Below are 23,398 nucleotides of genomic sequence, written 5' to 3' on the forward strand. Positions count from 1 at the left end.
AACATTTTCAAGGGCTATATTAACCTTCTCTTCATAATGCTCCTGCCTTGGGATGCCCCAGCCAAGGAAAATCACTGCTAGCATTTTTCTAACATAGAAATGATTAGACGTTAATTATTATTAGAGATTAACATTATTCTCTGAAGTGACATGCATGTAAATATGCAGGACTTGCCAGAGAATAGTTCTCTGGACCAGAGGGAGCAAACCTGTTGTGGAGCACTGGATGTGAGCACCAGGAGGGAATCCTTCTGCTGAGACATCCAGTCTTACAGCCCTCTCCTCAAGGTCTGACTGAAGGAGGGCATGTTCTGGTTCAGGGCACATCCTGATGATAAGCCTACATTTCCCTTCTTCCTGACTTGAATCCCTGTTTTCTATCATCTTTTGTGCTAAATCTTGCAAGTTATTGCAGAAAGGACCCATGCATTTGTCTTCAGGTATCAGCTCATAATTTTTTACATTATTTTCTCAGATACCTGTTTGTAACTATTTCTACAACTGAGGCCATCCCAGTGGACTGGAAAGAGACATGGCAGGAATAGGCATAGGTCACTGAAGGTAACTGTTAAGACTGCAGTGAAGTTGCTCTAATTTCAGATCAAGTATGTGGACATAAGAGGTTTCTACGCCAGCTTACCAAAATCCCCAGTACAGATCCACTGAGTTGCCATGACCAAGACATGCATGGCAGGACCCTGGGGATTGCCTTAATCTGTCCCAACTTCTCATGGGCCCAAAGGGTTTTTTCAAGAAAATTACTGGGATGTCTTGGCTACACAACTGCTCTAAGGTCTGGAAAATGTTCCTGCTCCTCATACGGTCACAGGATCCTCAAGAAATCAGGTAAGTTAGCCCAAGTCTGGCATCACTAGAGCAGCATGGAGCAGCTTGGATGCCCTTGTGAATTGTCTCATCACAAAAGGTGATTTCCACTAGGCTAGGAAGAGAAAGTTTCTCACACCATATCTACACCATCCAGAAGATTAGTGTTTTTTTCCTATTTCTTCTTTCTACTTTTTCTTCTATAACTATTGATATTTCTTCCTTGCACTATCTTATTCCTTCTGCTTATCAAATGCATGCCTCTTTTGATTAACCTGAGGATGTAGAGAAAGGCTGTTTGTTTGGTTTGGAACTGTTTAAACTTGTTTGGGGAAAACTATCTGTTATTCTCAGTGGCCCTGAAGGGCTGGTCCACATGGGAGAGAGTAAACCAGGCTCAGCTTCGGTTCATGTGTCATAAACAAAATTCACAGGCCTATTCCAAGTGTTGAAATATCATTAGTAGTGAGAAGGAGCCTCACTCAACTCTTAGAGCCAAAGCAGAGTTTAAAGAGCTGGTGCTTGTAAGTATCTATGTATATTAAGTCCATTTCTTATCAGTGTCACTGGGAGACAAATAAACATGGCAGCCTTGAATGTCACTATTTATCATGGGTTTTTTTTCATAATATAGATATATTTTATGGCCACCAAAGGATAGCTGGGAAAGTCTATACTCAACAATACCAAGTATCTCCAAGGAACACTCCTGTCTGCTTTATTTTCTTTGCATTTCTTAGCTCTGCTAAATTAAGGCAATTCCACTTCTGCCGGACAACATCCAACAGACCTAAAAACCCACTGGGGACACACAGCCTCAGAAAAGGGACATGTGAAAGATCAGCAAGACTTAAGGCTGGGGATGACAAGGGCTTTGCTCTTTGTCATCAGCACTAAGCTGTGGATCCCAGCTGCAGGGATCTCCAGCAACAGTGGGGTCTTTGCAGAATAGGACTGCAGTAGGGGTTACCCCATAACTGACATGAAGTTGTAACTGAGGGATGATGAGGAACGTCTAGGACAGCCCACGTTTCTGAAGCTTAGGGGCTGAACACACATACCGCTCACTTGGGAAAGCAATGCAGCATCAGTCATTTTGGCATCCTCTCCTTCTGATTTATTAAAGTTCTCAAAGAATCTGAAAAAAAACATGCTTCTCTCCTGACTGTTTTTCTCCCTTTCCTCACTGCTGTCTCCCATATTGTACTTCTACCTTCAACCCCATTCTCTTGTATGGAGCAGAAACCAACAAGGGTCTTGCTAGGTTTATGTCTGCGCTGTCAGATGTGAGATGGATGATGTTCACTGAGATGTCCAGGGTTAAAATGGGTGAATCTCAACAGGTTCAGAGTTTGGATGCTGCTATGACAAATGTCATTTTTCTACCATCAAAGATATTAGCTCCTGAAAAACTAGCTTGGAAATGTCTTAAAGAATGTGGGTGGTTTTATTTTTTTTTTCCCAAGAAAAAAAAAAAAAAAAAAAAAAAAAAAAGATAAATAAAAGTGTTCACCTTCTTAGAACAAGTTGGGGAAAATTTAAAACCAGTTCTTTTTGTGGAGTTTCGCATTTGTTAGTGCTAGCCAAAAAATGGGAGGAAAAATACTATCTTTGACATTGTTTATAGATTTGGAGGGAAACTCCAATGTACAAGCCTGAAAATAGTAAGAAGGTAAAAAACCCCACCCTGTAGATTCAGATCAAAAGCATCTCCAAAGACTTACAAAATTGGGTGAGGTCTGACAGTTTAAATTTTGTGCTTCTCTCTTCTAGTGAGACCACTTTAATTCAAAAATGTGATAATGTCTCTACTAATAGCCATGATATGGTAGTGGAATAAATGTATGGAGTGTGTTGGAGAATAAGGAAGGAGGAATGAGGTCAGATTGGCTGTGCAGTCTAACAGCTTGAGATGGAGGGGGCAGATAGGACGTTTCTCTAAGCAGGCTGGGAGGATGTGGCAATAAAAGGACAAGAAAATTGAAAGCAACCAAACCATGCAATCAGTTTTTGTCCTCAACCTTGGCCATCCACTTAGTCCTCCAGAGCTCTCTCGAGTTTCCCAACACCCTGGCTAATGGATCTCAGTCACTCTGCCCCATGCACATTCCCAATCCAGCCTACAGACATTGCCCTGCAAGAAACACCCGTCCTCCACTGAGAGCAAGACTAAGGAGACAAACCAGATAATTTTGCCTCCCCTTCACTGTTAGCCTTCTGGTAGAATTGCAACCATTCAAATATATCATGCTTCTAGTGCTTTTGAGATCTGAGGCTTCTCCATGTCACCTGAGAAGATCAGCAGGGAACATGACACAGGAAAACAAGGGAACAACGCAGAAAATGATGCACAGCTCCTCACGGCAGCCCCATCCACCACAGCAGGAGTGGTGTAGCCCAGTTTTGAAACCCAAAGATGGAAACTGTGTCTGAAACAGCAGCATAAATTGCTGTGGGAATGGATAAGAAAAGCAACGTGATGCAATGTAATGACTGACAAAAAAATGGGTTAAACAAAAATAGCAAATTAGGGGCAACAAGCTGGCCAAACATAACACTGCTATCCACACAGCCCACATTAGGCAACGAAGCTTTGATCTCTCTTCTGTGTTACAGCAGAATTTATGATATAAAGGAAAAGCAATAGGAGACTCCAATAACAGTGTACATTTTATCTTTCCCTATGTACAGATATGAAGTATGAAAAACATCAAAGAAGGCATGAAAACCATCAAGCTTGGTCTGCATCCAGAGTGAAGGAAACAGCCATCCGTCTAGTCAAAGCCAGGATTGATATGTCTATATCTGAGGGGAAAGCAACACAGCAATCCAGGTTTCCTGTCATGGATGGGTTCATTTGCAGGGCTATGATATAAAACCCTCTTTTTTTTCTCTCCCCACAACATATAGCAGGGTGAGATTCAAACCAGCCTTAGACCTCACTTGCCACAACAAAGCAGGCCATGGAAGCTCAGAAGCACACCATGAGGTTTTCCCTGACGTTCTCTACTGCAGATAAGCACATCATCTCCTCTACTGTCCAGGGTAAAGTCAAAGAACCTAGATCTCCTCTCATTTACATCAGCCCAAGACTGTTAACCACAATGGAAAAACCACAAGAAAATTCAGCCCACAGATGAATTTTACACTGATACACAGACCTGAAGCAGATCTTCAAGTAGATAACAGCTCTTTTAAGATTCACAAAAAGGCTTTGAGAGCTACAGAAATGCTTATGATCATTTTCATGGAAACAGGGTCCTTATTCCCTTCCACAGCAGCTCACCTTGTATCTTTGTTCATTTTCCATGGTTAAACCTCAGGCATAAGAGTCTCCCACTTTAGTCAATGAGACTTGACGTCACTGGAAACCTCTTGGGGATGTGCTAGATGGAGTTCTAGCTACAGTTTGTGGCATCTTCATCTTCTCCACAACCCAAAATCACGAGCAGGGGATCGCAGCACTGCATGTGTTTTTGAGGGCAGGAAAGGGAAGAGACAGACTGAGAGCAAGAGAAACAGCAGAAGTAAATGGGTCCAAAAGATCCCATTTCTACACAAATTTTTCTCATGCTTAACTAGAGCAGAGGAAGGGGTAGGACAATACCGCAGGCACTCAACAGCTGAACAATATTCTTTGAGAAAAGAGCAGCGTTCACAGCTTTCCATGCAGTGAACTCTTTAAGACTATGTAAGATTCATTAAAACTTTGGTCATAGGAATTCCAGTATCCATTGCATTTCTACTGTTGCCATTGTTATTGTGGGCCATGTCCATATTAGCCGGGATCACAAGTTTGTTTTCTCTGGAACTCTTTCATGGATGGAGTAGTTCCAAGATACTAAATGATGTAGCCTGATAGCTCAGGAGGCAGAGCTCCAAGATTCCCCACCGATCCCCCCTTAGGAAAAGCCCCAAAGTAGGAAAGCACTTACCAGGGTATACAATTAAAAATAAGAAGGGGGGAAAAAAAAAAAAAAAAAAAAAAAAAAGGGGAAAAAAAAAAAAAAAACAAAAAAACAACAAACAACTATTTAAGACCAAAGACAAAATAAAAAGGCCATTTTCAGGTCTGAGATGCCCTGTGATTTAAGTCAAGGCTACTCTCCCTGTCCAGAGGCACAGACAATGCTTTTCTCCAGACTGCACAGAGGTGCAACTATTTAAAGCCTCTCGGAGGCCCACTGCATGATGGAAAGCAGCCAGATCAGTTGGGCCTCATTGGTTTTGTTTTCATTAGATTGAAGCCAGAGTATGTGAAATTACTTGTAAGAGGACCAGGGAAGGGGGAAGGACTGGGCACCCAGCAGTTTCACCCGCAACATGCAGAGCTTAGACTCTGCCTTACTTAAACAGTACTGGGTCAGAGAGAAGGTACCTGAGCAAAGAGGATGGTTGTTTTGTCCCTCATGACACTCATGACCTTGCAAATGTGTGTGGCAAAACTTGGGGTTTATAGGCCAGCCATGAGAATGAGCTGCAGGAAGGTGTTTGCAAAATGCCTGAAGAATATGGTGGTAGCTGACATCCTGGGCATTATCAAGCTGTTACCCTGCCTCTGTCCCTCTGTGCGTTTGCACCTCTATGTCCAGGATCCTTCTCCTCTGCAATTCTCACTGCCTTGAGCAACAACTGTGGCTCCCTGCCTCTGCAAGTCTCTGTTTCTCACCACTGTGCACTTTCTCTGCCTCTGCATTCTACAAAGCCCTTGGGACCTGGCATAAAAGATCTTACCCCAACAAGTAATACATCATTTTCATATATATTCTTTTGTCAATTTTTAATTTTTTTTTTTCTCAAGTCAGCCCCCAGAGTGCTGCCAATTTAAGCACTGTGCACAATGTTACAAGAGCTTCTCATTTCCACTTTGCCTGACAGGTATCTACATCCCTCTGACACCGCCTCTGTTCCCCAGCTGCTTCAGATAGCAATAGTTACCCTAAGCGCTCTACACAGAGTTACTGAAACCACTGACTAATCTGCCCAGAAATTAATATCCACTGGGAAAGAAGCTGTTTGGGCTCGTGTTCCATAATTGCTGATTAATTTCAATTATGGTACAGCTGATCCACCAGTACCACAGATTGCCACATCAAAGAGCCAACCAGCAAAGGAAGCCTCTGAGTTAGAACAGCAACAGCCCTGCTGCAAACTTCCTTTTCAACTGGAGTGCGCTTCATAAACATTAATTTGTTAGGCCTCATTCATTCCCTGGGGAGTCAGGAGCTGTTATATTCACTACACAGATGGCAAAATGCTGGCATGGAGTGGGACCATGGTTTCTCCAAGGTCCCTGCAGGAACTGATGACAGTTGTGGGCACTTCTCCAGGAACTCTGGGGTCTATAAGGGGACAGAAGTACTTGGTAAAGCCAGATGGTTGGGATACGAGAGTAAACACCGAAAGGAAACACACACAGTGGATAGGAAAGCACACAACTGCTTCAGTTTGCATCTGGGACCTTCCTTGCCCAGGTAGCGCCAGTGATGTTCTCCTGCTTTTCAGAGGACAGGAGAAGGCTGGTGAAGGAGCCCCCAGGATAAATCCTTGTTTGCTCAAGTCTCTTTGCTCTGCTATCTGCTCCAGAAATAGCTTAAGTTGTCTAGAAAAGCCAGAGCTGCCCTCCAGGAAACGCAGGAGTCGTACAAGCCCAAGAGCCCAAAGTGTTGGGAGGAGCATCCTGTGGGGAAATGTGATTCCGTGGAGTTTAGAAGCTGAGGATGGAAACTGAGGAGTGAGGGAGATCTCAGTAGGCAAGGATGCATCGAGCACTAGAAGAGTTGTAAATGAGAACAGGAAGAGCTGAGGGCAAAAACACAGTGAGAGCAGCAGGGAGCCTTGAGGAACAAGGTTTTGTTGATTTTTTATCAACATTTTGATGTTTGGATGTTGTGTTGTCCTTTGTGCCTCTCCAGCGCTCCTACTCTGCTGATTGTTTTGGAAATGAAGGCTGCCAGAACAGCTCTTCTTTTGATAATTGCCCCACTAGATGGTTCTCGAAATAAATTGCCTTCTGCACCAAAATATATCAGAGGAGTGTCATTAATATTCCCAGAGGAGAGGTCCCAACTCCAGATTTTGTTTCAAGGCCATGTTTTGGTACCTGCCACTGTGTGGCAAGTTATAAAACACACACCCCAGGGCAGGCAGTGCTTTCCCCAAGGGAAGAGGAGACAGTAAATGGAGAAGCTTAAGTTTGAGCTGGGATCACGCTGCTCCCCAGGAACAATTTGGATAGTTTCAACCAAATGTGTATCAGGCATCTGTGGTGGCCTTCATTCTGCAGGAGAGGAGAAAGAGCTTTGCTCCCACAAAACCCACATGAAACATAGTATGTTTTTTGCAAGAGAAGGTATGAAATGCCTGCAAAGATCCTTGCAGCCAGAAAAGCAGAGATGAGGTGAGTGGCAAGCCCCCTCAGGCAGTGTACCAGGGGGAGATCCTCACTCCACCCTGCTTTGGAGAGCAGGGAAGCTCTGGCATGTAACAGCAGGGCAGCAAATGAAGACTTAAGCCCAAAATGTGTGGCTGCTGTGAATTAGGAGTTTTCTTTCAAAGGAGGGAGGAAGGACCAGGGTTTCTTTCCTACAAGGTTTTTCCAGCAGGTGGTCCAGCTGTGAATTTTTGCTGTGGCAGTCAGCTCCAAGCTTAACAAACTACATGACTGCCAGACCCTTCTCTGACTCAGTTTCATTCTGGTTCTGAAAAGAAGTCTCCCTCTCTCTTTTCTCACTCTCACATCAAGTCACTTAAATGCACAAGGCATTTAAAGCACTTCAGCCCAATCTTATTTCACACCATATAATTCTATACAAGCCTTTGTTTCTGCCCTGCTTGTGTCATTGGCATGTGCTGATCAAATATCAACAGAGATGAGGGACAGGGAAGGGGCCGAGCTCCCAGGCCTCCAAATGGAGAGGCACTACAACATAGAAACTCCCAGGAATGCAACTATCCAAAATCCATCGGATTTCATGCTTGAGAAAAAGGGAAACAGCTTTACTTAAAAAATAAGTTCTTTCTTATTCTCCATTATCTATCATCAGAAGTCCTTCCTGCCACCACAGCCAGGACATGTCTTCCTTGACACTGTTCCACATAACATCCTTGTCTCTAAATTGGAGACACATGGATTTGATAGATCGACCACTTGGTGGATAAGGAATTGTCTGGATGGTCACACTCTAAGGATCAATGTCCAAGTAGAGAGCAATGACGAGTGGCATTCCTCAGTGGTTGGTGTTGGGACTGGTGCTGTTTAACATCTTTGTTGGAGACACAGACAGTGATATTGAGTGCACCCTCAGCAAGTTCGCCGATAGCACCAAGCTGTGTAGTGCAGTTGACATGCTGGAGGGGCATGAACAAGCTTGAGAGTTGGGCCCGTGCAAACCTCATGAAGTTCAACAAAGCCAAGTGCAAGGTCCTGCACACAGGTCAAGACAATCTCAAGCACAAATCCAGGCTGGGCAAAGAGTGGATTGAGTGCAGACCTGCAGAGAAGAACTTGGGGGTATCAGTGGATGGAAAACTTACTGTGAGCCAGAAATGTGCGCGCTCAGCCCAGAAAGCCAACCATGTCCTGGGCTGCATCAAGAGAAGTGTGGCCAGCAGGTCAAGGGAGGGGATTCTCTGCCTCTACGCTGCTCTCGTGAGACCCCCCCTGAAGTGCTGTGTCCAGCTCTGGGGCCCACAACATAAGAACATGGACCTGCTCAAGCAGGTCCAGAGGATGCCACAAAGATGATCAGGGGCTGAGGCACCTCCCTCATGAGGACAGGCTTAGAGAGGTGGGGTTGTTCGGCCTGAAGAAAAGAAGGCTCTAAGGAGACCTCAGAGCTTCCTTCCAGTGCTTAAAGGGGGCTACAGGAAAGGTGGGGAGGGACTCTTTATCAGGGGTGTGGGCATAGGACAAGAGGTAATGGTTTTAAACTGAAAGAGGGTAGGTTTAGATTAGATATAAGGAAGAAATTCTTTCCTGTGAGGGTGGTGAGACACTGACACAGGGTGCCCAGAGCAGCTGTGGCTGCCCCCTCCCTGGAAGGGTTCAAGGCCAGGTTGGACGGGGCTGGGAGCCCCCTGGGCTGGGGGAAGGGGGCCCTGCCCAGGGCCAGGGGGTTGGGACTAGATGATCTTTTAAGGTCTCTTCCAACCCAAACCATTCTATGATTCATCTATGTACACCGATACTTGAAGCAAGAGCTGCCCACACCAGGACAAAAGCATGCAAAAACATAAACTTCTAATGGCACTTTTGTATTTGCACATGCAACTAAATCTAAGAAATCACAGTCCACAACTCTGGATTCAACCTCAGTGTCAAAACCAGCCCATGCACAGAGGAAACCAAGCTGAGCAATACCAGAAGTGCCAGCAGAAATCAGGGAGATTATGCACACAACCTGCTGCATGTGGGACACGTGGGATGGCCAGTGAGGAAGCATGTGAGAGGAAAGCAGAGAGTGATGTTGCATCACAGAGCACGTGGCAGGGAGCAGAGGAGTACTGGAAAGGGGCTGGAGAGAGCACAAGCACACATGTGTGGGGCTGAGAGCATAACGCTGCTGAACATTTACTCTCACTTTACATTACGGATTTAATGGCTTTTAACAGAAGACTTTGTAAGTGATCAGGAATTGGAACAAAAGGAGCTGGGGGAATAATTATTCTAACCAGGGGAGCTAAAGAACATGGCAAAATCGCGTGCTGAGCAATCATGCTAATTAAAGGCACCCAGAAGAATCAGGATAGAAACACCAAATGGTTTTCACTCCGCTGCCCTAATCCACTAACTGCCTCGTCACTTTGACTCCCACCAGCTGTGGGAAGGACAGCTCTAGGTGAGTTGGTTTGTAGCAATAAAGGATGGAGCTAAACAAGTGACACAGAGGGGTTGGTCCCCTCTGCAGCAGGTTGGAGTGATGGTTGGCTTGCCAGCCTGAAGAGCAGCTGCTTTGCACCAGCAGCCTTGCAGGGGGTTGGGGGGCAAATGCCCCCACAAACTTTGGCTGAGCAGCAAGGATCCAAACACACTTCCCAGAAAGCAGAATGGCTGCTGGCAACTACCAGCACAGGGCTAAACACAACCCAAAGACACAGCCCTAGTCCTTTTGGCCCGGTCAGCCCTGCTGTGTGACTGTATCTCTGCAATTAGCTGTGTTATGTGGCTCAGTATGGTGGTCTGTCCTGGGCTGTATCCAGGGAACATGTTTCCAGTGCCACATCAGAGCTCTGGCAGCACTGAGCATGCTGTTTCCCTGTCTCCACAGCTTTGGTCATCACTGGGTTGGGAACCCTCAGTTTGATGCAGGGCCTTCCCAACAAGTAAGGACATCTTCTAAAAATGGGTATCATCCTGATCTTCTAGTGCTTAAAATGCCAGCTAGGGTTCATGCCATTCTAGCATCTGAAAAGCAAGAACTAACACTACAACATGGGCAATTTTACACCCAGAAAAAGTGGGGACTAGGAAAATGTCCATATTGTAGGGAAAGGAAATTAACACAATATTGCTCCAACAGACTAGAGGCTTTACAGACCCAAATAAAAACTCCTATGCACTCAGTCTGGAGTAAAATCCAAGACAGACTCCTCAAGAAGCTGTTGGGGATGTCAGGGGGGATCTTCCTCAGACACTGATGGAGTCTAACAGGGTAGCACATGCCAAGGCAGATGGGTCCAGAAAACACAATTAACAGAACAAGACACACAGTGGTGAAATCACATGCCAAGTACCAAGAAGTCTCTCTCTGTCTTTTCCAAACTTCAGGAGAAGGTCCACCTCTGATAACTGGAAGAGATGCAAGTGCTTTTGCAACAGTCACCTGCATTGGCACCGAGAGAGAGCTGTATGTAGGGGAGGTGGAGCACCAGAAAAGTGAATGCTAACAATTTCCATCAAGTAAGAGCTTTCTATTTAAAAAGCAATGGTTTGTTTGTTAATCAACAGGTCCATTAACACAGAGAAAATGCCTCTCTAATGGACACCCACAGGATCACAGGCTGAACTATCTGTGTGTGGCATTTTTTGATTGATTCACCCTAAAGATCATCAAGTAAATGAGAGAGGATGTAATATTTCTGCAGGAAACATTCCACAGCGGATGCATTGATTGCGACACTCAGCCAGCTGCTGTGTGCCAGTCTCTTCTTAAATAGACTTCATATTTGATTCTCTGATTAAATATTTTGAAACCAAGAACAAATCAGAGACATTGGCTCAACTGTGCCAGGTGCTTGGCCCATGGAGACCTGGTATCCTGCCAAGGAGGATCACATGAGTGGCCAATGTCCAACCTGCTCCCTTTCTTCCTGCCCTCAAGGCTCACAATCCCATTCCCCTGGTCCTTGCTTAGCCACCCAGATCACTGCCATTCCAGTGTCAGGCCTTTTCCTGACACAGTTAAATCCTTCATCCAAGCCAAGGAAGCCTGCTTGGTGACACACCAGGAACACAGATCTGTTGACTCATTTATTCAACTCCTACCTGCAGATAAAGCTGCAAAATCATGGTCTGTTTTGCCTGCCAACAACTCTCTGATTCCTGCTGTGTCACCACAACAAGTCCATTTTTAATCAAACGCCCAATGAACACCCAATGGGACAGGAGGAGGCAAAGCTGAGAATGAGGAATACCCTAAAAACAAATTAAGAAAGTCCAGGGCCCATCAGGAAAATAACAATGAAACCATCAGCTGAATAACTTGCCACACTAGCAATCCCAGCTGGCAGAGATGGCCCACAAGGCAGAGCTAAGCACTTGCTGCAATCTTCAATTTGCAAAAGCAGGTTCTTTTTCCCCACAAACCAAACACTGGGCTGACACTTCCTTTTATGAGCTGCTGAAAAAACACCGTCTTCTTTACAAGCTCTACAAGAACACAGTGACACTTCCAGCTTATGAGCAAGCCCTGTCACCACTCACCAAGCCACAGCCTTGGAGCTGTTGAAGCTGCCCCGAATGAGACCAGCAGGGTCAAGAGACCTGGGCTGCTGCCACCACTTCTGAAATGACATGCTTATTTCACATGTAAATAAGCCACACAAATAGAGAACAAACCCTTATTTTCCCCTCTGAGCTACTCAAATAATAGAGGCATAAGGGAGGTTAAGGGTCTTTGAGGCAGGTGAAACACAGAGGTACCAAGGATTGAGCATCTAATTGGAGACAAAAGCAGAAAACTAAACACCCAGGTCCCACCGGGAGACCCAGTTAACCCTCCCCTCCAGAGATAAGCTCTATCAAGGGGGCATCCAGCCTGTTGGAATGACACCTTGAGGCAAATCAAAGATGCCAGAAGCTACAAATGAGGGTCTTTCTCTGCTGTGGCTTCCATCCTTTCTCTCCTTCAGTACCAGCAGGAAAAAGAAAAAAAATAAAAAGAGCCTGCAGGTCCCATTCAGGCTGAACTATGTGTGTCATCACAGCCTCACAAACAGGCAACAAGGTAAGAGCTACAGGTATGAGCTTGGCCATGGACGCTGGGCTTCTGCCCCCACTTCCTTTCTTTTCAAATAAAATAAAATCAAGTTTGTATTGACTACTGAGAAAATGAGACAACATTATACAGGACACGACCCTCTGCAATCAAATTAGGTCATTACAACACTATAACCAGCATGGAATATGTAGCCCTGATAGCGTATAGGATCATGGAGAATGATTTTAGGCAGCAAACGCTGAAAGACAAAAATGAATCATAGCAGGACATCAAGTGAAACCAGAGCGTAGGATAAGTTTGGAGCGTCAGGAGCGAGCAGCACTCTTGTCTCAGGGCTTCCCTCACAAGTCCTTCCTATGTCCCTATTCCAACTGGCCTGCCACTTCTCAAGAGCTAGTCATTAAAAACATAGAAAGTGATGGGAAATATCTTTGCCACTTCCTGCACAGCTTACTTGCTTCCCCTCCCTGGAGCTCTGGTGGTTTCCAAAAGAGTAAAGCCACTATTCACAGAGCAGGTTTCCAGCCATGGCCCTCATTGTGTCAGCAAAATGCCCAACATCAACACAATCAAGATGTTGATTTCAGGAGTGCTGAGATCTGTTTAGATAGGGGACTTAACGCCCTAATTTTACTTTGCACACAGATCAACAGAATATAAAAAACAATTTCATAGTCCAGCTGTGCGGACTTTTGTCATCATGGATTAGCACACAGGTCTCCTCCCATCTCTGTCCCCCAGATCACATCTCTCAAACATCTCCTGTCCCCTTCCTCAGTGTACCCCTACACAGATCACCCTCCATCCCAGCTCCCTCATACCCTGAGCTGCTGAGCAATTTCCACCAGAGACAATTCCATAGAGTTACCTCAACCCAAACATCCCTCTGAGGAGAGGGAAGTCTCCAGTAGTCCAGGTGCACATTTTGGTAGGTATTTATGGTGATGTGAAGGCCACCACGTCTCTGGAAAGATGAAGGTGGGTTAGCACTAGGCATAGCAGCAGTGCTCTTCATCACTATACCAGGACTGTGAGGATCTAGATGTGGAGCCTGGGCTCTGTGTGATCGGGGAGGTGAGTCTTCCCACCCCAGGCAGGTCAAAACTCAGCTCAGCACAAGTCCCCCAGTGCCTGTTTCACCCCATCAGGCAGAGGAATATGCACCCAATATATTCATCCTACTACACACAGGAAGGAGGACACAAACCTTCCTAAAACCTATGATTTACATAGCAGTCTGTGGCTGTGTATTCCCAACTGCATAATGAGTACATTAACTTTAGCTAAGCTGATTCTCCAGAGATGAAGAGATGGAAAAGAATAATCGAAGCAAACTGTGATAGAGTTTTTGATTAAGCAGCTGATGATCAATAAAAGTTATATGCAGGGCACAGAGTGTTAATGAGGTACCATTCCTGTAGCAAAGAAACACCTGAGCCCATGCTCCCCACTCAACACAGTCCACAGAGGTCAGCAAGACCTGTTCCTCCTGGACTGACAACCTGAGAACACAGGCTACAGAGTCCACAGGTCTCCCCTGCCCTCATTCCTATTAGAAAGGAAGAAGGGTGGAAGAAGAAAAAGAAATAACATTAAAGAGGAACATGGCTAACAACCTGATTCAAGGCTTGAGATGCTATGTTTGGGGGGGAGGGAAAAATAAATTGAAAAAGCATTCATAACCTTCTTGGACAGCTCCATTAATTTAAAGAGGCCTTAGAGCTCTGCAGCTATAACATCAGCATCTAGCACACCTACAGCAGGGAGCCAGAAGGACCAGCCAGTCAGGCTACCAGCTCTCTGCAACCAGCAATGCAAGGCACAAAATGACCCACAGCACAACCTGCAATTACTATCCCATTATCCCTCCCCCCCACAATGATGTCACTGCAAAGAAGTATTAGGTGTTAAATTTTAATACTTATTAATATCTAAAATTCATCCCCAAAAGATTCTAAGATGTTGAAGAGTGGACTTTGCAGAGAGTTTCTCATAATAATGTAGCCACCCGTTTAATAGCACACAGCAGCAAGGCTGCACAAGGGTTTCAGAAAACAAGTGGAAAGGAGAGTTTCATATGAAAGCTACAGAGACGATACAAGGCTCAGATCAGCAGAGACATAGAATATCATTACATCTGACTGAATTTAGCTATCTCACTGTAACTAATCATTTTACTCTTCCAGAGATGTCCAGAGAACTGTCAGTGACCACAGGGAGCTGCTAGGATCTTTGTATTACATTTCCTCCCAAAGTTGCCTCCTCTGACAGCCCAGCCCAGCCTGCCTACAAAAGGGATTTGTTTTCCCAAAACTCACTTAGCCTTCCCATCCTTGGAGGGCCTAAGGAAAGCTGAGAAAAAATCAGCAGACAGGATACTCTTTCTGGAGTGTCCCAAAGGGAACAGAGGGGAAGAACAGCACATTAGGATTTCTCCCCCAATTTCTCAAATTCTCACGGAACTGGGGTTTGCAATTGCCCTCTGTAGAGACCATGTCAAGACAGATCATTAATACTACTTGACGCTGAGGATCTCTTGTATTAAAGAAGCACTGCAATTACTTAGTTCAAATCTCTATATTATTCATAAGATCCATATCTATCATGGATATAGTATTTACACTGCTATGGGGAAATGTAATAAATAAGGCAATAAGCGCTTCCTCCATCCAGGTCAAGATGAAAGTCTGCATCTTGGAGAGCAGCACTTTCCTTGGGCAGCACGGCTCCTATCCCAGGCTCCCCACTTAATTCCTTCAGCCAGAAACTAAAGCCAAGGCAAAAAACAACTGTTCTTCCTCTGAGCCCAGCACTCAGGCTCCAACCAACTCCAACCAAGAGGGCCAGGAGATAATGCTTAGTTGGAATGAGGTCGGCAGAGCTCCTGGGAGATCATCGAGGAAAGGTCTCTTCAGAATTAGTTCAGAGCGTGAAGCAGAAACGTGTTAGACTGTAGCATGACCCCCATGAAAGTGAAAAGGGAGAATTTGATCTACCTGGAAATGAACAGGAAAAGCTTAAATTGCTGTTTTGTGGGACCATAATCTACATCTGACAGCTCCAAAAACTTGTTTGTCCATCTAAACTCCTGATTTCAAAAGACTGGCTGTAGAAGGACTTCAGGTGGCAACTCATAAACACACAACGTGGTCCAGTGGTCTGAACATGGGCCAGACTGATAGCTGTCAGCAATGTGGTGTGACCTTGAGCAAATTGATGTATTTCCAGCTGCCTCCCCTCATCCATAAAGTGGAGATGAAGATGTTTAGCCCCTTGATGGGCTGGAAGGAGAAATGCCTCTTTCCAGGAAATAGTGGAGGTACAAGATGACAGGTTACTTCTCCTCATTAAGAAGAGAATAAAATATAAACCACCCCTCAAATACTCAGCTGCCTGCTATGCTCTCAGTAAGGTTCCCCTGACATTTGGGCTCTGCTGGGATCTGCCATGAGAACAAGACAGTCCCACCCCACTCCATCTATGGAATTTGCCCTGAATTTATTTTTAACACAGTTGTCACTGTGAACATTTGTGGTGGGACTTGTATGGCTTCAGTGCTGATCACTGACTCTGAGATAGCCTCACCCTGTTTGTGCCGATAGCCAGGACCGTCAAGAGAACAGATGGCACAATCTCTCCCATCCTGAACAAGGTGTCTAACAGGGGGCAGACCCAAAGCATCCTATCTCCTTCCATGTGTAGGAAGGAAGCTTTGGACTACCACCTCAGATGGAGCTTCTCCTGCTGTCTGGGGTTAACTAACTTGTCCTAGAACATAAGACACATCAAACAGGCCCCTAAACTGAGCTTAAAATGATCTTTCAAAACTGGAGCCCTTTACCAAGCTCTTTATTTCTTTTTGGTTTTGGACTGTGAGCAATGGGATAGAGCAGAAACTGTGGTTCATCTGAGAGAAGACATGAAGATTGGACTGCAACTTTCTGGTATATCAAGACCTCACGTATGTCTTGAAGCATGAGGTCCTTTTCTTTGGCATACATCTGATGGCCACCATCTCCCCTTGATCAATGCTCCACATCAATTACTGTGCAGAGATGTAAAATGACTGATAATTTTAATACAAAGGGCCTGTCGTTTATTTATTAGCTGGTGACAGGCCCTGCAGTCCGGGATGGATGCATTATAAATCAACTGCATTTCTAACCATTAAAAATTAATTCAATTCATAATGTAGGATGCCCGTAATTTCCTTATTAGTGTTGAATGTGAAGGATTTTTCTTTCTCTTCCCTTGATTTTACTTTGTTTCTTTGATTTCCCAAAGATCTTGCTCATCTGAGGATTAGCTTAACTTAATCATGCAAGAGGAAGGTGAAGGGGTTGGAAGGGGTGGGGGGAGACAAGAGATGAAGTCACTTTGTTCCAGTGTTTTCTTCTAATTACAAATTTGCCATATATACTTAGGAGACCTAGCTTCATTGTCTCCTAGTCACACCAGAGAAACTGCTTATCCTGAATCCAAAAGATGCTTGTAGGGGAAAAAAAAATAGATCCCTTTTCCCTCATAAAGAGAAAAAAAGGAGGTACGGTGGTGGCACAGGGAAGGATGATGTAAAACTTGTTAAAATGTATTAGCAAGACAAGAAGGGGTGTCCAAACATCATAAACCAGTAACATTTCAAATAGATCAAACATATATGTATGATATATATATATAAATAGGTAGGTATAGTAAACTTCAGACTCAGTACTCCAGTTCATTGATGAAAAATAGGTTAGTAGGGCTGAAAGAAAGGCGTGACATTTTTGCAGACCCACAACCATGACAGAGAACCACAGGTACTGCTGCAACATCAGCAGCAAATAGGAACTTAGAACTAACATCATGAAAAGCTGAGTCTACATGAACCTGTAAGTCATTGCCTAGTTTGAGTATTGCATTCTGTAGTGACCACACTTAGATGCAGACAACAGGACAGCCTGATCGTTGATGTGGTACATACAGAAATTTTCATGCTTTCACTGAGTCTCAGTTCATTCCCATCTCTTAAAAGGATCTATCCAGGCAGAGGCAGGGAGAGAGAACTCGAAAAACAGATTCAAGCAGGGTTCAGCATTAGGTAACTTGCAGTCTGTTTAGGAATGAGCGTGCAGGAATCTAAAAATGGATTATGCAATAAACCCTGCCTTAATGGGAGACAAGTCTGGGCATCAAGAGCAATCCTTACATGCTGTGAATTCAATGTACTTTTCACCTTAAGACACTTGCATACAAATCTTACATCAGTTACACGTGGAAATGAGTTTGCTGAATTCTCAGCCAGGTCTGTTCACTTCAGTAAATCACACTGAGTTCAACAAGGCTAGTGCTTTACACTTAAACACGGTGCAAGACAGCTGCCTCAGGTCAGGGCTTCAGGAGCACACCAGCAGAAGTGGTGCCTCCATTAGCAGCACCATTTTCCTCCATCCCATCGACCCCACCGACAGTGAACCCACTCCCTGTCCGCACCCACAACTGACAAGAGCAAGACAGCCAGAGGATGCTGAGGCGGACAGGAAACATTCAGCAATCAAGAATGAGAATTTCTGCATTTTTGTTATATTATACATGAAACAATCAAATTCCACTCTACAGAAAGCCCTGGGAAGAATGAGCCATCTCTGCCTGTGGACACCATCTCCCCAGAGCCAAGCCACCACGCTAGACTAGGAAACAAAAGCTCCCTTTGACATGAGAATCTCTTTAGGCAGAACTTTTTACATGGGTCTTTCCGCAGCTTTCAGGACTGAATGGGGTATCTTGGTCTGTCTAGCCCAAAAGAAGCACTCAAGGCAGGTTTTTATTTTTTAACCTCTACTGACGTACAACTTCTCTGCTAGATCCTGGGCTGTACTTCTTGTCCCACAGGGCAACGCTACTAATAATGTTCCTGCTGTGTGTGCGGTCATGCAAAACTGTTCCAACTCCTAAACAACAGTAGTTATTTTTAATTAGGAATTGTAATTTAACCAGACAATGAACAAACAATGAGAGCCTGCAATCTTCTAACCAGAGAGACAGCTCCTGTCTGGCCACAATGAGTCCCCACGCACTTCTAAGAACTGGATTTTAGACCTGGAAACCAGCCTGGTTAGACTAAAAAGTCACAACACAATGTCCTTCCAAACTCTGGGAGCTCCCAGTGCCTTCAGGGGTACACCATGGCCAGGTACCATGGGCACATCCCCCTTGTCCCAGGAACACAGGGGCACCCTAGTCTCCAGATACTTTCCCAACAGCCAAGCATTATAAACCACAATAAACTCATTAAAAAGCAAGACAAATATTTAACTGATGGCTAAGAGAAATCAGTATCATAACTCTACCCCCACACACATACATACATCAGCTATTTTTAAAGTGACCCACAGCAAAATTCACATAACCAATGAGCCACTAGGAGAATACTCTTGAACCCCCTCCAATACCCCCGACAGCAGGGCTGCCTGAATTTGCAATAACCTCAAATCATTCACTGTGTTGCTACCTCTTCTCTTGCAAGGATGAAGCCACAGACATGAGGAGCATTGGCTGATGAACGGAGCCAGCTCTCCTTCCTCTGGCATAGACACCACTTTCACATTTAAGAGCACCATGGGGTAAAGAACACTACAAGCACAACTGTATAAGGAGAAGCACCAATACCTGGGAACAAAGCCAATGATGTAGGGAATCAAAACTTGTTTTATCCCCATTTCATCTTACTCCTCTCACCCTGTTACAATGAGTCTTGACTCGTGCCAGACCACAGGTGAAAAACACGCCTGTGCTGTCAAGCTCTGAACACCCACTAGAAATTGGAGATGTAACCATCTTTGATGGCTTCAGGCAATCCCTGGTAGGGGATCTGCCTGGTCAGGAGCATCACGGTGTCCCTGGCTTTGCCAAGGAAAAGCAGAGCTGTGAGGGGGCTCAGCAGAAATTCACGTGTGCAGCATCAGTCGTAAGGCGGGGGTGACTGGTGCATAGGTGTCGCTGTGCAGGAAGCTGAGCTATGGGCAATGAAGAAGAGCTGATTCAGCAAGTGCTTGATACCATGTCCATCCCACGGTGCATGGGTGAGCCAGTGGGGAACACATGCACTCAGACTCAGTGACTGATGTGTGAATGGGGGCCAGGCAATGCTGCAAGAGCAGTGAGAGGGTATGTGAGGCCCTTTATGAGATGAGCAGAGGGCTGGATGCAAGACGGAGTATCAAGAGTGCACGTACACATCCTCCATGAGATGGTGCATGTCTTGGGCAGTGCAGTTCAATCCAACTGATTCAGGGGCAGGGTTGCCAGGCAGTGAGAGCAGCATGCTGTGTGAGGGCCACTCCAAATCCAGGAGGAAATCAGCTCAGGGCTTCCCCTCATCTGGTTTGTTAAGTGCTTGACAGTTAACACATCATGAGCTCCCTTTCCAAAATCACCCCAGGTGAGCCAACCATGGATTAAATGGTCCAGAGGAGATACCTTTAGGCCAGAGCAGCAGGCAGTTTTGTATGAGAAATCACTTCACTTTCTGCTCCTTGATGTCTGTATCCAAGAGTATTTCCATCACCAGGGTAAGCCCTCTGGAGACAAGTTAACATTAACAGCCCAAAGCCATATTCTGCTTGATTTAAGAGTTCCTCTTCCTACCGGATTCCCATCACCAGGATCATTCCTGCCCAATGCGTCGACATCCACTGCAGCTGTGCTGCCAGCGCCACTTCCCCATGTTGGCTGGAGACTGCTTGACCCTCTTCAGTCTCAGGTGTTGCTACAAATATCTTCAGAAAACACAAGTTAAAGTAACAGAGATAGGATCTAAATAGCAGCAGCTGCAGGAGGTAATCGGCTTGTGTGCAAACCAAGTCGGGTGCACATCATATTTGGAGCAAGGCAGGGCTGCACTGCTGACTACAGCAGCTCCTAAGGCAGGCAGGGGCCAGGCTGAGCCTCTGCAAACACAGGTTGGGCTTCAGAGTTCTGGAAAATGTGGAGATTTCTTTCACTTGCTCTCTCAGAGCTGGATGAAACGACACAAAGCATAAAATAACCACAGGTAAGAAAAAAACATGAGAAGTCTGGTAAAAGCTGAGCAGGTTAGATCAAGTCCCAGTTGCCATGGGATGTCTCCTGTTAGTCAGATGTTGCAGCCTGGGCAAGAGGATGAGAAAGCGATGCTGGGCACAAAGGAAGTTCAGTTCTGCTCCAGAGGGGAACAGAAGCAGTAAATTTGATTGCTCTCACTGTTCCTTGGATACCTGAAACATCTGCTCTGACAGCAACCAGACAGACCCTGAGGGGTTTCTTCAACATGCAAATCTTTTGCAGGACATTCATGTCAGCATTTGGAGCTCAGAGCAGTTTCTATGAGAGGAAACTGCAAACCAGGAGGAGGGAAATTTGAAGGCAGAAGGTCATTGCAGAGACCTCCAATGCTTTCCACCTACTAGCAGCTGAGCATTGATGTCAAGGTTTTTCCACAGACCCAAGCCACAAGCTTGGACTTCGCTAAGACAAATGTGCAGATGCAGAATAGAGTAGCAAAACACACGTAAATTAGTATACAGCTACTCACAGGTCCTCATTAAATCCCCTAAAAGTGTCTCATACAGGTTGACTGAGAAAGACCAGACCGTTAAGACAGTGAGGAGCCGCAGTGCAGAAGAGTCTCGACCCACAAGCAACTATTTCAGAGAAGTAATAAGCATTGGATTCTTCTGGAGAAAAGCCTGGGGCTTTCATGTTAGAGGAGAGAAGAGGAAAAGAGAAGTTTGGAGAATCAGCAGATACCTGTGAGAGAGACTGAGACCTGTACAGCCTGGCCCCAGGCTAGGCACTGGGCAGCAGAATGCTGCTGTCACTTCACACTGGGCTCCATATTTATACTGCATGAAAATAATATTTGACAAATACTCTTATAGCCAGTGGAGGTGGGAAAAAGGAAAAGTTTCTCTTTTTCACTACCAACAGTTTCAGTTTTCTTTTCTAGCCAAATAAAACTGCAAATATTTATGGCTTTATTTGTATGTTGTTGTTGGTTTGGGCAAAAATGGGAACATGAACTGACCAAAAATAGAAATGCTGCATACTTTATAGCTTCCCATGCCCAGGATGAGCAAAACACAGTAGCCAAACAAAAAGAATTTACAGTGGTAAGGGTAAATATCATTCCTGCTTCTGTTTTCAAGACCTATTAGAAGCAGAGGTAAGGAAATCTATTTGTTTTAAAAATATGATTTTTGAAATGACCACAATGTTCCTTTTAAACTGCACTGAAATACAAGATAAAGACAGGGTATTGAGTGAAAGAGTGCTGATGGCGCTTTTATTGTGTGATTTGCCTTGTTTTTTTCTGAAGTACTTCTTTTTAGCCGATTACCATGTATTTACAGTTAGTGTAATTATATCTAATTACTTAATTAGCATGAATACGTGTAATTACTAACTTCAAATATGTAATTATGTCAGGGCAGCCTGTAATAAATGAGGTTGGAAAAAACCCTCATTAGGACTCTATGGAAGGACGGCTGCTCCACCCATGTGGAGAATGCATCCCAGTCCCCAGACTGCGCCAGTCCTGGAAGAGAAAAACACAGCCAGCTCTGGTTTTGTCTGGCAACAGCCTCCACCAAAATCAAGCCACTTGCCCCAAAAGTCTAGCTTCACAGCATGGTTGGGAACCAAGCATCCACTCATGGGAGACAGACAAGGATCAGCAAAGGATTTTCCCCCAGATTAATTTTCTCTGTTAAGGTTTTCATTTTTTTTCTCTGATTTCTGTCATTCTCAAGAAGACCCCTTTGGTCTGACAAGAAATATCAGAGAATAGAATAATTGCAAAACTCTGCTCTGGCTTTTGAGGAAAGCTTAAGAGATCAGATCCAAGAAGTAATCTCCATCTGATGGATCATGCTATTAATTACTGTTCTTAAAGTAAAACAATCTTCCAAAATGTTTATTCTGAAACATTACCAGTCTTTCACTGCAAAAATCTTCAGTTACTCATAATTACGCATTTTGCAAATTCAAATCCTGAACGTCAGGAGATGAAGCTAAGGTTAAAAGTTGCTGTTACTGCCAAGAAGCATATGTATAAAAATGGTGTCCTTACCAACAGCCTCATAAGCTTATTCTGAGCCGATGCTGACATTTTTTCCAGTCACCAGGAGCTATCCACTGTAATGAGCTGTCTTTTCCTGCCCAGAAGGACAGATAGCCATTTTCTGAACACAGACGAGGGTAGATTGGATCATGTTTTGCATTACCAGAATCCCTGACCATAGGATTGAGTCATGTGGTCCTACACCATATCTCCTCTTCACATATTCTGTCCACAGTGCTTGCTCCACAACAAGTCCCATTCTTCTCTCATCTAATTCCAAATATAGAGAGGTGCAAACTCATCACAACGTGTTGCTCCTCCTGCTGATATCTGCCAAAATGATATGCCACTTGGTTTCTCTTCCATGTGTAAAAGGTCAGGAGAAAAAGATTATTTCAGTTTATTCTTCTGAAATTGATTTTTGGTTGGACTGTTCCCATTGCTAAGCTCTTTGGTTAACCCTCCAGGTAGGGCCAAGGATGGTTGAAACAAGGGTTGGTTGCAAGGGTAGTGCTGCCCAGAATGGCATGGAGTTACAGCGTAACGATGGGGGGAGCATCTTCTCAGACTCAGTGCTCCATCACAAGAAAGGAGAGTGGTGCAGTTTCTTCCACACCCCTGAGAAACTTTCAGCCAGGAAGGGAAAGAGGACCCTGAGCCAAGTTTGTCCTTCCTGCTCCTCTAAATCAGGCAGTAGCAGAAAGGAGGCGAGACAACTGCAGGAATCCCAGAAAGTCAGAAGTGAGAGCTGGCTCCTGTGCCCTTCATCCCATCAATGCAAGGACAGCACATCCCCAGTGAGGAACATGCCTCTTTCTCCTTGAGGGCATGTTAACAAGAGCAGCCCAGAGGACAGCATTGCACAACAGGAGCGAGAGGGGCTGCAGCTCCACGGGCAGGGAGCTGCTCTCCATATTTCAGCTGCAATTCCATTATGCAGAGCTAAGTGGCTGGGAATAAACATCCGTCATCCCTGCGTGATAAGCGATGTTTGCTAGTATAGAGGGTGACAGAAATCTATATCACATCAATGTACTATTAATACTGCATTAAG

At 44.9% G+C, this 23,398-nt stretch overlaps 1 protein-coding gene across 4 annotated transcripts in view; it reads right to left on the minus strand.

The window, feature by feature from the left end:
• NTRK3 (neurotrophic receptor tyrosine kinase 3) overlaps window positions 1–23,398 on the minus strand; it is a 230,908-nt gene that overhangs the window by 85,738 nt on the left and 121,772 nt on the right. The window lies entirely within an intron of this gene.

The sequence above is a fragment of the Tyto alba genome, unplaced genomic scaffold (assembly GCF_018691265.1).
Source record: "Tyto alba isolate M040663 unplaced genomic scaffold, T.alba_DEE_v4.0 Super-Scaffold_41, whole genome shotgun sequence".
Taxonomy (NCBI): domain Eukaryota; kingdom Metazoa; phylum Chordata; class Aves; order Strigiformes; family Tytonidae; genus Tyto; species Tyto alba.